General features: G+C 43.9%; 1 protein-coding gene and 1 non-coding gene across 8 annotated transcripts in view; one reads left to right on the top strand and one right to left on the bottom strand.

Annotated features, from left to right (window-relative positions):
• Positions 1 to 18,777, bottom strand: part of pacsin1b (protein kinase C and casein kinase substrate in neurons 1b) — a 406,522-nt gene that overhangs the window by 229,447 nt on the left and 158,298 nt on the right. The window lies entirely within an intron of this gene.
• On the top strand, positions 1,585 to 1,781 carry LOC139228395 (U2 spliceosomal RNA). The gene has a single exon (XR_011587550.1). It is a non-coding gene; the product is annotated as a U2 spliceosomal RNA (small nuclear RNA).

Below are 18,777 nucleotides of genomic sequence, written 5' to 3'. Positions count from 1 at the left end.
ATCTTTAAAATGTTGTATGTGAAGTTTTGTGCCAAGCTGAGGGATGCCATACAATCCTGAATATAAGACTACAGGGAAACAAGGCAGCAATCTAAATTATCAGAAAGCTCAGATCGCACATTTCAGATCTCAGTTCTGTTCCCATAGAAACAATACAATCTCCTTGAATAGGTCAAACAGTCCCCAAATAGTTCTTATAGTAAAGGTCAGTATGCTACTAACATTGCACAAGATTAAAAAGGTGACTCACAGTGAAGTATTGATTAGTGACAAATTCACGTGGAAAAAATAGGGTGAGGGCTGGAGCTTCCCCCGCATTCACATCCAAGATACACATATAAGCTGGGTGCAAATCAATTACGTGGCTAAAAGATCGGGGCATTAGTGAGTTACCTGCGTAATTCATCATCATCATAGGCAGTCCCTCGAAATCGAGGAAGACTTGCTTCCACTCTTAACATGAGTTCTTAGGTGGCTGTACAGTCCAAGATGAGAACCACAGTCTCCGACACAGGTAGGACATATAGTCGTTGAGGGAAGGGATGGGTAGGATGAGTTTGCCGCACGCTCTTTCTGCAGCCTGTGCTTGATTTCTGCATGCTGTCGCCGACGAGACTCGAGGTGCTCAGCGCCCTCCCAGATCCACTTCCTCCACTTAGGGCGGTCTTTGGCCAGGGACTCCCAGGTGTCAGTGGGGATGTTGCACTTTATCAGGGAGGCTTTGCGGGTGTCCTTGTAATGCTTCCGCTGCCCACCTTTGGCTCGTTTGCCGTGAAGGAGTTCAGAGTAGAGAACTTGCTTTGGGAGTCTCGTATCTGGCATGCAAATTATGTGGCCTGCCCAGCAGGCCACCACCACCAAGTCTCCTCAATCTTTTTCACTCACTTCTACAAACACAAATACGAATATCGTCCAATTGCACTTGTTCAGAGAGTTTCTCAACAATGCGACCAGATTTTCAGCTGCAGACTACTTTTCTGGTCTTTTAATTGGAATTTTTTTTGAGCGTTTTTAAAAAATTATCGGCGGCTAGATTTGTTTTTTTTGCTTTCTTTTATTGCATGCTTAGCTACAAGCATAAGTCACATTAAACACTGAAAACAGTACCCGATTACAGGTTATGAAACGTGCAGTGCCCAACATGCATGAATGATGGTGAAATGAGTAAAAACTTCAACTTTGAGCCTCAATTAAGAAAAATTCTGATGTGGGTTTGGCGTTTCCATGGATCCCAATTGCTTATGCTGATTAATGCCCATTTTAAGTTCAGGCATATTCTAATGAGTTTGGGAGGATACTTGGTCCTAACTGGACATCGTAAAACGAGGGCAACACTGGGCAAATTTTCAGATCTAACTTCCGGGTTGTGCCCAAGAAGGAAACTCCAGGCCAAAGTATCTGCCAAATTACAGAATGGAAAAATATACTTTTACCCTCAAATGTTGGGTATGCTGGCGTTATGGGTTCAGGATCTACAAGGCACAACATTAAGATGCATTTTATCTTTTTCTGCCAGCCAAAGGTTTTTATAATTGAGGTAAGGCAAAGGGTGTGATATCCACATCGGGACATAGCAACAGATCATAACCTTCTCGGCCTTTTGGCTAAGATCATGCGTAACTGACCTGACAGGGGAGTAACCATGACCCCAAAGTGGTTCTCCCTGGATCAGGAAGGTGGTTCGCCTATGCTTTTTGGAAATAGGAGGTGGGTGGGGTGGCTTGACCCATCCACCTCCACGGAGGTGTGTGGGGGGCCTGACCCATCCACCTCCATGGCACGAACCTGGTATTGCAGTACTTCCAGGAACGGTGCAGTGGCTCTAGGCCTTTTGACTAAGAGCATTGGCGCAGAGTGATCCTTGATGTGTGCAAGGTGACCTCTGGCGTTTGTGATTTGACAAAGAATTGGAAAGATTGGCAACGAATTTTTAAAAAAAAACAGATCATAACCAACTTGCCTCTCCAGTTTTTGGTTCCCTCCTTTGAAGCATCGAGCCTCTACTTCACACCTCCCCACAGTGGCACTGGCAGGATCAGAAACTCAGCACACAGAGGATCCAGAATGCCCTACCATTAAAATGCTGACATTCAGAACAATGTGTGGTGACCTATAAATGGCACAATTGAGAATAAACAAATTTACCTAAATTGCAGATGTGAAATTGGCATATTCAACACTGTGGTGTAGAGTCAACAAGATACCCGCTTCTCATCAATAAAGACATTGTTTTTAGAATGTAACAGTTCCTTTTATGATAGAAAGTACTTTATCAAATGGTGGTTCTGTTTTCCACTAAATTAGTCATGCTCATTTCATCTTTCTAATATAAAATGGAACACTGAAGTAACTAAAACTGATGTGAAACTTTTGCGATTCATTGCTGAATTATGAACAACTTTCTAACTCAACCACAGAGTTACATGTCGCAATGGTCAAAGTGCATCAAAAGCAGCTGAGTTGTTAGTCGAAGCAATAGACTGAATCATTCCAAGATTAGAATAAACAATCTGTTTTAATGGCCCAATCTCACAGACACCATAAGATTGGGCATATTGCAAGAAGATCCCCCCTTTTCTGCATCGCTGCAGCACATCTGCTCATGTGAAACATTTGAGCACAACCATGGAATTTTAAGGCAGCTTGTTATTAGATTAATTTACCCCAATTCAATTTCTTAAGGCAAGGGCCTTCACCCATAGGTCTACATATAGCCTCAAGCCTGGCATTCGGTTCCCGAAGCCCAGGGGGCTCAGTCCTATTTGTCTTTGTATTGTTAATTTGCTGGTTTATCCTGATTGGGACCTGCAGTTTTGGAAAGGATTGTTTTTAGTGTCATTGTCTCACTGGTGGATAAATCCCAAATTGATACCAAGATCTGTTTGTAGTCAGCAACTTGAAATATATTCAATGATCACAAAGTCAAAAGCTTGGATAATGTTGCCCTCTGATAAAATATTTATTGGAGTCTACAGTGGCTTTACCATTGGAATGAAGGACAATGCAGCAGCAATGTAGGATGTTTCAACAAGTGACCAAAGTGTCTGTGGTCAGAGCAAACTATTGAATGAAAAGATGTAGCAACAAATGAAAGCAAAGTCTTTACCATGGTGCATTAAGCTTTTTCAAAAGGCATACCTAATCTATTTTGAGATTCATCGAAATCATTGCTTTTAATCTTAGCCAAGCATACTTGTTATTTAGAAAGACATTCAATCATTTTGAAATTCAGAGAACCTTAAATCTCAGTACCCACTAATGATTCAGTTATTCTATCATTGAGATCTTATAGAATCACAGAATGATACTGCACAAAAGGACGCCATTCGGTCCTTTGTGCCTGTGATGGCTCTTTCAAAGAGCTATCCCACTCACTGCTCTTATAAAAAAGGAGGCAGACAAAAAGCAGGAAACAATAGACCGGTTAGCCTAACATCTGTCATTGGGAAAATGCTGGAGCCCATTATTAAGGAAGCAGTAGCGGAACATTTGGAAAAATGTAATTCAACCAAGCAGTCAGTATGGTTTTATGAAAGGGAAATCATGTTTGATAAATTTGCTGGAGTTCTTTGTGGATGTAACGAGCATGGTGGATAAGGGGGAACCAGTGAATGTGGTATATTTGGATTTCCAGAAGGCATTCGATAAGGTGCCACATAAAAGGTTACTGCACAAGATAAAAATTCACAGGGTTGGAGGAAATATATTAGCATGGATAGAGGATTGGCTAACTAACAGAAAACAAAGAGTCGGGATAAATGGTAATTTTCTGGTGGTCAAACAGTAAGTAGTGGGGTGCTGCAGGGATCGGTGATGGGGCTTCAACTATTTACAATCTATATTAATGACTTGGATGATGGGACTGAGAGTAATGTAGCCAACTTTGCTCATAGTACAAAGATGGTTGGGAAAGCAAATTGTGAGGAGGACACAAAACATCTGCAAAGGGATATAGACAGGCTAATAAGTGATTGGGCAAAAATTTGGCAGATGGAGTATAATGTGGGAAAATGTGAGGTTATCCACTTTGGCAGAAAAAATAGAAAGGCAAATTAGAATTTAAATGGAGAAAAATTGCAAAGTGCTGCAGTACAGAGGGACCTGGGGGTCCTTGTGCATGAAACACAGTAAGTTAGTATTGTGTTCCTAACACAGATGAGGCTGCACACAGGGAGGTTAAAGTAACAGTGACCTCAGTCTTTAATAAGACACTCCAGAGTGAGGAACAGGCCTTAGGGACCGGCTTATATATAGTGCTCCCAAGGGATGCTGGGATCCCTTGGGACTTCAGGGGATGAGCTCCCTGGTGGCGGAACATGGAAGTGCATGCTTTACAGATACACAACAGTTAGCATGCAGGTACAGCAAGTAATCAGGAAGGCAAATGGAATGTTGGCCTTTATTGCAAGGGGGATAGAGTATAAAAGCAGAGAAGTCCTGCTGCAACTATACAGGGTATTGGTGAGGCTATACCTGGAGTACTGCATATAGTTTTGGTCTCCGTATTTAAGGAAAGATATACTTGCATTGGACGCTGTTCAGAGAAGGTTCACAAGGTTTGATTCCAGAGATGAGGGGGTTGACTTATGAAGATAGGTTGAGCCTATACTCATTGGAGTTCTGAAGAATGAGAGGTGATTTTATTGAAACATATAAGATAATGAGGGAGCTTGACAAGGTGGATGCAGAGAGGATATTTCCACTCATAGGGGAAACTAAAACTAGGGGACATAGTCTCAGAAAAAGGGGCCGCCCATTTAAAACTGAGATGAGGAGGAATTTCTTCTCTGAGGGTTGTAAATCTATAGAAATCTGCTCCAGAGAGCTGTAGAGGCTGGGTCATTGAACATATTTAAGGTGGAGATAGACAGATTTTTGAGCGATAAGGGAATAAAGGGTTATGGGGAACGGGCAGGGAAGTAGAGCCGAATCCATGATCAGATCAGCCATTATCTTATTGAATGGCGGAGCAGGGTCGAGGGGCTGCTCCTATTTCTTATGTTTCCCCAAAGCCCAGCAATTTTTTTCCTGTTCAAGTATCTATCCAATTCCCTTTTGAAAGTTATTATTGCTCCAAAACCCTTTCAGGCAGTGCATTCCAGATCATAGCAACTTGCTGCATAAAATGTTTATTCCTCATGTCGCCTCTAGTTCTTTTGCCAATTAATTTAAATCTGTTTCCTCTGGTTACTGACCCATCTGTCACAGGCAACAGTTTACCTTTATTTACTCTATCAAAACCCTTCAAGATTTTGAACACCTCTATAAAATCACCCCTTGACCTTTGTTGCTCTAGGAACAACAATCCCAGGTTCTCTAGTATCTTTACATAACTGCTGTCTTTCACCCCTCATGCCATTCTAGCAAATCTCCTCTGCACCCTCTCCAAGGTCTTGACATCCTTCCTAAATTGTGGTGCCCAGTATTGGACACAATACTTCAGCTGGGGCCTAACCAGTGTTTTGCAAAGGTTTAGTAGAACTTCCTTGCTTTTGTATTCTATGCCTATATTTATAAGGCCAAAGATTTATCATGCTTTTTAACAGCCTCATCAACTTGTCCTGTCACCTTCAAAGACTTGTTCCTGCACCCCCTTTGAAATTGTACCATTTTGTTTATATTGCCTTTCCTCATTCTTCCGACCAAAATGCATCACTTCACACTTCCCTGCATTAAATTTCATCTGCCATATACCAGCCCATTTTACCAGACTGTCTATATCTTCCCGAAGTCGGTTACTATCCTTCTCACTGTATACCTGTACTACATTTCTGAGTTTGAGTTTTGTGTCATCTGCAAACTTTGAAATTATGCCCTATATAACAGAGTCCAGGTCATTAATATACATCAAAAAGAGCAGTCGTCCCACCACCACCACCTGGGGAACACTACTGTATACCTCCATGAAAAACAATCGCTCACCACTACTCTCTGCTTTCTGTCCCTTAGCCAATTTTGTAACCATGCAGCCACTGCTCCTTTAATCCCATGGGCTTCAATTATGAAGAGAGCACAAGTACAAAGGCACTGCAAAATGGAGATTAGTTGAAGAGGGCAAACTTGGGGGGGGAGACAGAGCAAGCACGAGAGAAAGAGATATAGAGATATAGAAATTACACTGCTGAAAACAGAGCACATTTGTACAGTTGAAGCGTTGAATCATATCAAGAAAGTAGACGCTATGTGCATTAACTACAGAATAAATGGATTGCGTTCACAAAGAGAGAATTTCCTACCATATTATTCCAGCTTCTGTTTATATTTTTGCAAGTAAAACTATTGTTTTCACCTTAAGCTCCTTGTAATTTTAGTTATCCCACTGTTTAATCTAAAAGTGATAGGGAAGTCTAAATATGCTTAGCAACAGCCTGCCAGAACTGCACTTTCACAAAGTGAATCATAAGGTTAAAGTAACTAGAGGCCAAAAATTTAGTGCAATCAATTTGAATCTAGCCAACATTAGCAAAGTTTCTATTGCAAACAGGTGACAGGAGCTTGTTTTGTGTTTTAAGCAAAAATGTTAAGCAGCTAATCTAACAAACCAGTTGGCTTGTTAGACTTGACACAAATCTAAAAAAGGTGATTTATGTCACTTCAATAGATAATAGTAACCATACAAATCACCTGATTAACCCTCTCAAGTCCATAACAAATCAAAAATCTGCCATAAGACCTAGTCTGTGTTCTAAACTTGTATTTTGTTCAATAAGGTCTTCAATGGCTTGATCCTCAATTTCAATGGAAACCCTACCTCAACGAGCATATTTCATCAATTGTCCAATCTCCACAGCATTACTCCAATTGGCACCCAAGCTGTCTTGTTTTCTGCTTTTGCCCATTTCAATCACCACAAGTCTCTCCTTCCCAGTACGCATCCAAAGGTTGATTGCTTGGATCATGTACTGATAGTATGGTGTCAAGCAGAACTTCTCTGCTCCTGCCTCATTTTTCTAAAATGTACCTTAGTTTGGTGGCAACTTGTTCTTAGTAGAAATAGTTAGACAGACCCTGGAGTTCGAATGAGTATCGCTGAGGAGAGCAACACTGTCAAACATCACAACCAGTAAGGAGAGGCTGTATACTTTTATGATCAGGTCACCAAGGAGGTGCTTTTATGCTGATATTTTACACTAGTGACTCACTAAAATCATACTGTAATTTTGCATGCTTATAATGTTATGAGAAATCCAGCTAATGCTGATGTTGTGAAACTTACATTTAAGCCCGTTACAGTTATGACAATTTAGGTTGTTAATGTTTTTTTTTATTCGTTCCTGGAATGTGGGCGGCGCTGGCGAGGCCAGCATTTATTCCCCATCCCCAATTGCCCCGGAGAAGGTGGTGGTGAGTCGACTTCTTGAACCGCTGCAATCCATGTGGTGAAGGTCCTCTCACAGTGCTGTTAGGGAAGAGTGCCAGAAATTGGACCCAGCGACGATGAAGGAACGGCGATATATTTCTAAGTCAGGATGGTGTGTAATTTTGATGGGGAACTTGAAGGTGATGGTGTTCCTATGTGCCTGCTGCCCTTGTCCTTCTAGGTGGTAGAGATTATGGCCGAAGAAGCCTTGGCGAGTTGCTGCAATGCAGCTTGTAGATGGTACACACTGCTGCCACGGTGCACCGATGGTGGGTGGTTAAGAATCAAGTTACTACTAATATTTAATCTTAAATGACAATGACCATTGACAATGGAATTTTAGTTAAAGTGCTGCATTTATGTCTGACTTGGTTATTTATGTCTCTGGCACTTCATTCACCATTGGTTTCTAGTCCTGTGGTTGATTTACTTTGCTCAATAATCAATGTATTCCGGTTGGATAATATTGCACAAACCTATATCTACGAATATAAGCATATTGGTGGAGGAAATGGGTGATCCCCAAATGGAGGGGTTAAAATATGGGCAATATGGCACTCACCAGATTCACACTGCAGATGCCATGCATGCCAGTGTGTTTCAGGCAGCCCCAGGCAGGCAAGGGCATCATTGAGAAGTCCAAATTTGGCGTCCGATGATGTCATTCAGTCCCCGATGACATTTTAACGCAACAGCGAGGTTGCCGCCTGATGGCACCGCCTTCCCCGCCGCCACTGGAATTGGGCCTAACTTATTAAAATGGCGTCTGGGACTTAAAAATGCCCTGGCCGTCATGTTGGCCTGACACATGCCCCATGCTGAAGTTAAAATAGGGGCTGTGGTGTTTAATACCCTCCCATCAAAATGAGCTACTTACTAGGAATGGTTAATAAAATACTTTATGATGTTGGTGTATTGTAAAATAGACATCATTTGATCTTATACAACAGTCAAAGCTTGAAGAAAATATCCTCTAGCATAATACCAATCTCTTAAAACTGATTGCAAGAGACAAGGCAAGGGAAATTCTGCTAACACCACATGATGTTTCCACTCCTTAAGCAAAGCCAGTCCTCTCCACTCAAACTGAAGTTGCAGATCACTGTAAGCAATGAGCATTCAGTGTACATGCTCTATTGAAAAGATGCTGGCAAAGAGATGAGCATGTTCATTACAGTGGAAACTAAAAGTTGATTGAACCAAGAGGTGTATAAAAATTGTGGGGCAATAAACATTTTTGTTCAATTTTAGTAGATTATTGCTCCAATCAGGTTGTGTCCCAAAGGATGACTGCTGCTCTCTAAAAGGTTAACACGCCTCCCCAACCCAGGTCTCACGGTTAAAGTGTTATTAACAAGTCAATATACAATGGGTTAGAATTTCCATTGCATCGCCACCCGGTTTCTCGGCGGTATTGGTCGTTTTGGGCGAGAACCGGGTCGGTGAAATTTTCCACAGCTGAGTTCTGCTGGCAGTTTCGAAGTACTGCTGGGGAGCGGACCACCGACATGAGTCGTCCATAGATTGCCAGTGCTCGATTTTTGGCTCAGCGGTGACCCATAGGTAAGTTGGAAAAAAACTGCCCACAAGCATCAGTGGAGCTGGGTGGTAAGTAAGTAGCCCTGCATAAAAAGGTAAGTAAATGGGTTTTTACTAATTATTTTTAAATTCTCTTGCAATGATTTAAGTGAAAAGGGTCCTGAGAATGTTTTTCTGTTTTTTAATTTTATGTTTTTTGAAAAAATATTTTTTGCGTTTTTCTCCTCCTAGGCCCAACCCACAGCCTCGGAATAAATCTTTAGTAATTATTGCACATTTTTAGAATCGCCCAATCGGCCCAAGATTCCATTTTTGCACCGAGAATCAGGGTGTAAGGCCCATTTCTTTCGCTTGGCGGAATTTTTCTCTGGCAATAATTTTGGGAATCATAGCGGTATTTTGGGCAGCAATCCAGCACTGGCGGATTGTTTGGAAATTCTAGCCCAATAAAACTAAAATGCAGCAAGTTTGCCAGCAATGAAGCCAAAATCTTTCTCATTACATTTATCCTGTATCTGACTTCTGCTCATCCAACCAAACTGATAGCCAATGGCTTGCATTTCATTGTTAAAATGCACACAGTTCCTCTGCTCTCATTTAAGCTGTTTCATTGCATGATGTGATCGAGTTAACAGAAAGCAGGAGTGCCACTGAATGCCAATTATGTCAATATGTGGTTGAGAGAAATAATACACTGGGCAACATGGCAACAATGAACGTGGCCTCCAATATTTCAACTGCAGTGATTTACTTCCACTTGGGCACTTGTCAAAATTGGCTGATGATGAGATTGAATAAAGCACAGTTAAACAAACTGGTCAAAAAAGGTGCCCTCCCACCTCAACTCAATCATCATCATCATAGGCAGTCCCTCAGGGTTGAGGATGATTTAAAAATGAGTACTCAGGTGACTGATTAACTCATTTTAAACAGTGGAAGATGCCTGTGCGTGAATTCTTTTAACGTGGGGTGGCCGTTGCACACCAGCCACCACACAGGTTTGATGGAGCAAGGTCTTGGTCCAGTGACAAGGGGATCCAAGATGACTGGAGACCAGACTCCGCTGTATGTGCCAATACATACACACACAAACTCAAATATACTCCTACTTTCCTCCTTCCCACAGGACCTCTATGTGGAATTCATATTATGTAATGTGAGCCTCACGACCTCATAGCCTCGCTATTGGCCCGTGCTGTGCCTTCCCTTGGTCTTGTCCACACTGCTCCACCTTTGTGCTCCGACCTCTCTGCTCCTCCGTGCCTCGTCCGTCCTCTCCTCTCCGCTTCCGATCTCCGGACCTCACCAGTCCTGACCTCTGGTCCTCCCCCTGCTCAAGTGCTAACTGTGCTGCCTAGTGTGAAGGGAAGCCATCCAGGCCAGGAGAATTCCAAGTTTCATCTCCAGTCTGTGCCAAGTTAGCTGACCTTGGTGGAAACAGTGGTAAGGGCACAAATAGGCTGCAGCATCCCTGGGTACAACTATGCTTGGCGATTTTATTCGCCCATCCCAGGTGCACTCCCGCCTTCCCCTTTTGAATAACTTCCCAAAATCATAAGTCTACACTCACACTAGGTGAATTGACATCTCGTGCCTGCAGAATAGGGTTCCCAACCCTCCTGGAATGGCCAGGATTTTCCTGGAATCAGGGGTTCCTTCCCTGAGCGCTGCCTCCAGCAGCCTGGGAGATCAGTGGTTTAAAGTTCCCGCCAGTGTACAGCCACCTTCCCCCGTTCCGTAACATCACGGGCTGCTGCTGGAGAAGCCTCTGGCTCAGTAACGTCACGTGCAGAGAACCATGACGCAGTTGGGAGGAAACTGGAGAGTCAGCAATCTGGGGATGGGGCGGGGGAGGGGGGGGGGGGGGGAAGATTCCTCTGACTCCCTTCTGGCCCACCCTTTGTTTCCCCTCTTGGAGGTCTCCTGGTTCTTGGAATGTCTTGCACACAGCTGCTAGCACAAAATCACAAACAAAAATGCATTTGTAAAAGTCATGTGATTAAATGTTGTGAGCCCAGGCATCACGTGATCAGCACATCATGTGGTCAAACCTCCAGGAATGCCTCCAAACAGAGTTGACAACCATACTGTAGAACCATAACCTAAGAATCAGCACCTTCAGACAAAGAGCAAAGAAATTTGGAAACGGCAAAAGAAATTAAAAGGGTTAGAGAAGGGACTGACCAAGCTGGTTTTACGATCATATGTAACCACAATAGCAATTCAACATTCATGACCATTGCAGTCTCTGGAATGAAAGGCATCATTTGTACTTCATGTGACACGATTGTCATTATGCCATTGCAAACAAAATATGGAAAGTGATGTTTTGCTACAGGTTTCAGTTGATACATTGAAAGAAAAGCTCAATGAGGCAAGGGTGGGGGAGGGAAGCAAAAATGGCTTACACACTAGTCATGAGAAAACGGGGAAGAGCACTGGGTATTTTTCTTCAACACTGCAAGTGATTATTCCATTCACAAACTCACTCCTATGATGTGATAAGGCGTACAAACCAATGCAAGGCGACAACGATTAGAAGGAAAAATACAACTGCAATACAAATGCAGTGCACTGAGGTGAGAAACTGCTGTGGATTACTCGGTATAAGGCTTCAGCTTCAAATGACCTATAATGAAATTCTGACGACAAAATATATCTAGTGTGGCACATATCTGATTTATACACAAACACTATCGGCATCTCATGCTATTTACAGCACTCTGGTAAAATTCATTTCCCCAGAGTACACACATTGCCATCTGTCTTGCTTGATCCGATAGCTCATTAATCCAATTTGACTGGCAACTGCAAATATTGCAAAACCACTTCACTATGTTTTGAGAGATGTTGAGAATGACCTGGAATCCTTGTCAAAAAAGGTTCCAGAGTAGGTGACAATTGAATTACTGCAAAAGGATCAATTAGTTAGAAAAATAAAGCCTTACCAGTATCTGGTTTTTACTCAGTTCTCTTAAATGGATTCCTCTGCACCGTGCTGTTGCTTTAAGAAAGAGGAACAGCAAACCGAGCCTGGTGACTGACACAGTCAGTGCTTGATTTCAGTTGTGATGTCAGCACACTTTACAATGCGACTGTGGATCCACAGGGCAGCAGCGAAACCTATCTACATCCTCCCATCCAAAACCTCTAAATCATAGTCTCCATGGTTACAGACAATACCGAACACATCGCTGAAGCATACTAAAGCTATGAAGCCTTGCGTAGAAGACTATTAGCATATAAAGGAAATTCTTTACCACTTGGTTAATAAACTTCATCTGTTGACTCAAATACTCAAGCTGGCAACTTAGGTCAAATTGCCTTCAACTCCCACAATTCCTGAATCACAGCAGAATAGGTTTGCTGTTATTGCAGCTGCATTAATCCTTTGAGGCGTGCAGAAGTCTTGCGTCACATTATGAAAATGAACAACTTTACCTCATTCAGAAAATGCTGCACATTATACTACAGAATTAAAATTTAGCACTTGCCCTTTAAGAAGGTTCAGAAAATCTTTTCCAATTGCACTATCCGAAGATTCAAACTCCATTTTCAAATGACATTGATAAAAACCAAACGGATGTTTCAAAGCGATTTCCTACTTTCCCAGACCAATGAAGCACAGAGTGTTAATTACAGTGCGTTAATTACACAGGCAACAGAGACCTGCAAGCAATACAAAGAAATCCATCGAGAGGGTTCAGCTGACATTATAATTCATTCCCAAGTCTTTTCTTAAACAAACATAATGGGAAGCTCTCGAGTGGCAGCTTTATTTCTTTTAAATCTGGGACAGTGCTAAAGAGGCAATGATTGCATGATGTTAATGCTTGATAGGTGGATAGACAAACACTCTTTTTAAAAAAAAAAGCACCCCCTTTCAAAAAGCAAATCAATATTCTCTGGCTGAAAGGGCAACACAGATACAGCACAAGTAGCTGCCTCTGGAAAAACTGATACTGAAAATAAAGAAAGCGGGATCAGTGGAAATATTTTACAATGGATTCGTAATTGGTTCGACCGACAGACACTCCTTAAAACCTAGCTCTTCGACCAAGCTTTTGGTCACCTGCGCTAATTTCTACTTGTGCGGCTCGGTGTCAAATTTTTTTCTCTCATAATACTCCTGTGAAGCACCTTGTGATGTTTCACTATATAAATACAAGTTATTGTTGTTGTTGATAGTACCCAGAGTAGTGGGATTGTCAACAGCTTGGGAAAATGTTACTAGTGGGATCCGACAGGGTTCTGTTTTAAGGCCTATTTTGTATAATATCCATAAAAAATCTGGGAGCTAGTGATACAAAGCTGATGAAGCTGGTAGACTCAAAGCTTAACAGGATAAGCTACAGGAGGATTTGAAGATATTTGTGAATTGGCAGAAAGGTGATACAACTAAATTCAATGTGGAGAAGTGCAGAGTGCTTCAAAGGAGCTGGAGTAGACCATTCAGTCCCTCGAGCCTATTCCACCAGTCAATTACGTTATGGCTCATCTGTATCTTAACTCCACCTACCCGCCTTGGTTCCGTTACCTTTTAATATGCTTGCCTAAACACACAGGCCTGAATTTTAACTGTCAGTGGGTTTCCAGCCTCCTGGCCTCAAAGAAAAACAAATACCACCTAGTTAAAATTGCAATCGGATCCCCATGACATTATCAGGACCCAACATGTATATGTTAAGAGGACCCTCTTCAGTCAGTCGGCAGTCTTTGCTTCGTCGACTGCTTAGTTGAGCAGATTAAAATTGTGATCAGTCAGTTCCCAGAGGCTTCAGGGCAGGTAAGTAACTTGGATGATTTAAAATGTCAATCTGTCCGGTTTCCACCGGGTGGGTAGGGTTAAAATCGACCACGGGTCTTTACTGCCTTGAGATATTTCAGCTGGTGCATTTTAGACAACTGGATTTAGGCAAGTATCAGTTCCTGGCATCCTCAAGGAGTATTTTTACTGGCTGAAATAGCTAGATAAGATTTTGATAGCATGGCCAGGATAAATCTTTCATTATCTACTGAATCAGTCTGGTACCTACACAAGATTCTAAGTATGCACAGAAGTGACAGAACATCACAATGCCAGACCTCACTTTAGGCTTCAACTGCCAAAAAACATTTTGGAAATTATGTGAACAACTGAATAAACAACAGTAATTTAACAGTTATTTGAAGAGTCTGGGCTAACTAAATACTCCAGAAAAGAAAGAGCGGAGGTATCAGGGTTTGAAGAACTGTCAGTTGAATTCAAAAGGGCGTGCCAATATTTCCCATAACTGAACAAATAACTGCATTTTCATTTGAATTTTACATTATACTTGGCTCCTGCCTCCATCCAAACAAAGGTATTTGCAACATTTTTATCAAGTTAGGCTGAGAAAATTATTCTAAAAGCAGCTGATTTTTAACTCCTTATGTATTGTGATTGAATCCAAAGTTACTGCTACCAAGCTAGAACATAAGAAATAGGAGCAGGATTCGCCCAAATGGCCCTTCGAGCCTACCCCGCCATTCAATAAGGTCATGGCTGATCTGATCTTGGCCTCAACTCCACTTTCCTGCCCGCTCCCCATAACCCTCGATTCCTCTATAGTTCAAGAATCTGTCTATCTCTTATTGAATATCGTCAATAACTCAGCCTCCACAGCTCTCTGGGGTAGAGAATTCCAAAGACTCACGACCCTCAGAGAAGAAATTCCTCCTCATCTCCATCTTAAATGGGCAACCCCTTATTCTGAAACTATGCCCCCTAGTTCTAGATTCCCCCACGAGGGAAAACATCTCTGAGCATCTACCCTCAACCCCAGAATGCAGAATCTTATATGTTTCAATAGATCACCTCTCATTGTTCTGAACTCCAATGAGTACAGGCCCAAATTGCTCAACCTTTCCTCATAAGACAACTCCTTTATCCCAGGAATCACTCCAGTGAACCTTCCACAAACTGCCTCCAATTCAGGTATATCCTTCCTTAAATAAGGAGACCAAAACTGTACACAATACTCTAGGGTGTGGTCTCACTAACGCCCTGTACAGTTGCAGCAAGACTTCCATACTTTTATACTCCATCCCCCTTGCAATAAAGGCCAACATTCCATTAGCCTTCCTAATTACTTGCTGTACCCACATGCTAACTTTTTGTATTTCATGTGCGAGGACACCCAGATCTCTCTGTACCGCAGCATTCTGTAGTCTCTCTCCATTTGAATCATATTTTGCTTTTCTATTCTTCCTACCAAAATGGATAACCTTACATTTTCCCACATTATACTCCATCTGCCAAATTTTTGCCAACTCACTTAGCCTGTCTATATCACTTTGCAGACTCTGTGTCCTCCTCAAATTTGCTTTCCCACCCATCTTTGTATCATCAGCAAACTCAGGTACAATACACACGGTCGCTTCATCCTAGTCATTAATAAAAATTGTTAAAAGTTGTGATTCCTGGGCACCCCACTAATTACAGTTTGCCAACCTGAAAATGACCCATTTATCCCGACTCTCTGTTTTCTGTTAGTTAGCCAATCCTCTATCCACGCCAATATATTATCCCCAACACCATGCACTTATCTTGTACAGTAACTTTGGGCCCAAGTTTCGGCCTCAGTTGCTCCTGATTTTTTGGAGCAACTGGTGTAGAACGGAGTATCTTAGAAATTCAAATTCTCGGCATTTAGTTTGCTCCAGTTCTAGTCAGTTAGAATAGTTTCACTTTGGAACAGAATTTTTTTTTCAAAAGGGGGCGTGTCCGGCCACTTACGCCTGTTTTCAAAGTTTCGGCAGTGAAAACTTACTCCAAGCTAACTTGGAATGGAGTAAGTCAAGATTTTTGTACGCTCGAAAAAACCTGTCTACACTTTAGAAAATCAGGCGTAGGTTACAAATCAGGCATAGGGAATGGGGGGGGGTTTAAAGGGAAGTTTACAAACATTAAACACTTCAGTTTTACAAATAAAGAGCCATCATCAATAATAAATGATAAAAACATCAATAAATCAACCAACAAATCAATCAAAAAAATTAATAAGAAATAATTTTTTTTTTAAATAAAACATTTTCTACTTACCGACTGCAGCACCGGGAGCCCACCAACAGCGTGCTGGGATGCCCCCCCCCCAGTTTGTCTCTGTCAGTGTCTCTATCTCTCTCTGTCTGTGTGTGTCTCACTCTCTGTCTGTCAGTGTCGGTGTTTCTGACAGCGAGGGGAGGGGGGGAGGGGGGAGGAGGGGGGTAGAGGGAGAGAGGGGGAGGAGGGGGGGAGGGGGGAGGGGGAGGAGGGCGGAGGGGAGGGAGGGGGGCGGAGGGGGGCGAGGGGAGAAGGGAAGAGAAGGAGAAGGGGAAGGGGGAGAGGAGAAGGGGAAGGGGGGAGAGGAGAAGGGGAAGGGGGGAGAGGAGAAGGGGAAGGGGGGAGAGGAGAAGGGGAAGGGGGGAGAGGAGAAGGGGAAGGGGGGAGAGGAGAAGGGGAAGGGGGGAGAGGAGAAGGGGAAGGGGGGAGAGGAGAAGGGGAAGGGGGGAGAGGAGAAGGGGAAGGGGGGAAGGGGGGGGAAGGGGGGGGAAGGGGGGGAAAGAGAGGGGAAGGGAGAAGAGGGGAAGGAGAAGGGGGAAGGGAGAAGGGGGGAGAGGGGGGGGGAAGGGAGAAGGGGGGAAGGGGAAGGGGAGGGGAGAGGGGAAGGGGGGGAGGGGAAGGGGGGGAGGGGAAGGGGGGGAGGGGAAGGGGGGGAGGGGAAGGGGGGGAGGGGAAGTGGGGGAGGGGAAGGGGGGAGGGGGAGGGAGGGGAAGGGGGGGAGGGGAAGGGGGAGGGGAAGGGGGGAGGGGAAGGGGGAGGGGGGGAGGGGGGGGAAGGGGGGAGGGGAAGGGGGGGAGGGGAAGGGGGGGAGGGGGAGAAGGAGAAGGGGGAGAAGGAGAAGGGGGAGGGGGAGAAGGGGGAGAAGGGAGAAGGGGGAGGGGGGAGGGAGAAGGGGGGGAGCGGGAGTCCGGTCCGGGGGCGGTGGGGAAGGGAAGCGGGAGTCGAGTCGGGAGGAAGCAGGAGCTGGGTGTGGGAGGAGCCGTATTCACGCAGCCCCAGTGAGGCCATTTGGCCAGGGCTAGGGGCTGCGTGCTTCGGGCCCCTCCCACACAGTTTTGGGCGCCTAGAGCTACTGCACATGCGCGCCCACTGTAGCGCGCATGTGCAGAAGTCCCGGCACTGTTTTCAGCGCAGGGACTTGGCTCCACCCCCAACAGCTCGTGCTGCGCCTCGCCGAGGGCCAGAGGACCAGCGGGGAGCCGGAGAATCTGGAAGTTTTTTTTAGGCGCACTTTGTGGCGCGAAAAACGGGCGTCCAGGTCGGGGCTGCGCCGTTCTAGGCGCGGCCCGAACCTTGGGCCCTTTATGTGGCATCTTATCAAATGCCTTTTGGAAATCCAAATACACTAAATCTACTGGTTCCCCTTTATCCACCCTGCTTGTTACATTCTCAAAAATCTCTAATAAATTTATCAAACACGATTTCCTTTTCAAAAAACCATGTTGACTCTGCTTGATTGTATTATGATTTTCTAAATGTCCTGCTGCTAGTTCCTTAATAATGGATTCCAGCATTTTCCCAATGACATATGTTAGGCTAACTGGCCTACGGTTTACTGCTTTCTGTCGCCCTCCTTTCTTGAATAGGAGCGTTACATTTGTGGTTTACCAATCCACTGGGACCTTGCCAAAATGGGGAATTTTGAAAGATTACAACCAAGCATCCACTATCTTTGCAATCGCTTCTTTGAAGACCCTAGGATGCAGGCCATCAGGTCCAGGGGACTTGGCGGCCTTTAGTCCGATTAGTTTGCCTAGTACTTTTTCTCTACTGATAATGATTGTTTTAATTTCCTCCCTCCATTTTCCCCCCTGATTTTCTACTATTATTGGGATGCTTTTACTATCTTCCACCGTAAAGACAGATACAAAATATTTATTCAAAGTCTCTGCCAGTTCCTTGTTTCCCATTATTAATTCCCCAGTCTCATCCTCTAAGGGACCAGCATTTACTTTAGCCACTCTCTTTCTTTTTATATACAGTTTGGACCTCCCTTATCTGGCACCACCCCTCATCCGGCATGATTCTGGTGGCCAGGGGCACATGCGCAGAACGCAGCCGACCTCCACCCCGACTTTGGGGCCCGCCGACACTCGGCCCGCTGGAGGCCACGTCGACGCTGACACCTGCTGGGGCCCGCCGTCACTTTGCACCTGTCTGGGGCACAGACCTCCTCCACCCCCGCCCCTCCCCAATCTCGGGCCGTCTTTCTCCACCCGCGCCCCCCCCACCCACCCCCGGGCTGACCTCCCTTTATCCGGCAAAATCCCTTATTCGGCACAAGCCAGGTCCCGAGGGTGCTGGATAAGGGAGGTTCAACCTGTACTTGTAGAAGCTCCTAGAGTCTGTTTTTATACCTCTTGCTCGTTTACTCTCGTTATCTATTTTTTCAGTCATCCTTTGCTGGTTTCTAAAATGTTCCCAATCTTCTGACTTACCACTAATCTTCGCAACATTGTATGCCTTTTCTTTCAATTTGATATGATCCTTAACTTCCTTATTAGCCACGTATGGTTCATCCTTCTTGTCGAGTCTTTCTTTCTCAATGGAATATGTCTTTGCTGAGAATTATGAAATAGCTCCTTTAATGTCTATCACTGCTTATCTGTCTTACCTTTTAATTTTTTTTCCCCAACTCTGTTTTCGTACCTTTGTAATTGTCTTGTTTTAGATTTACGACACTAGTTTCAGACCCAAGTTTCTTACCCTCAAACTGACCGTGAAATTCTATCATGTTATGATCACTCTTCTAGAGGATTCTTTACTATGAGTTAATTAATTAATCCTATCTCATTACACATTACCAAAACTAAAA

This window comes from Pristiophorus japonicus, chromosome 17 (assembly GCF_044704955.1).
Source record: "Pristiophorus japonicus isolate sPriJap1 chromosome 17, sPriJap1.hap1, whole genome shotgun sequence".
Classification (NCBI taxonomy): domain Eukaryota; kingdom Metazoa; phylum Chordata; class Chondrichthyes; family Pristiophoridae; genus Pristiophorus; species Pristiophorus japonicus.
The sequence above is the reverse complement of the archived record's forward strand: the minus strand, read 5'-3'. Positions and strand labels throughout refer to the sequence as shown.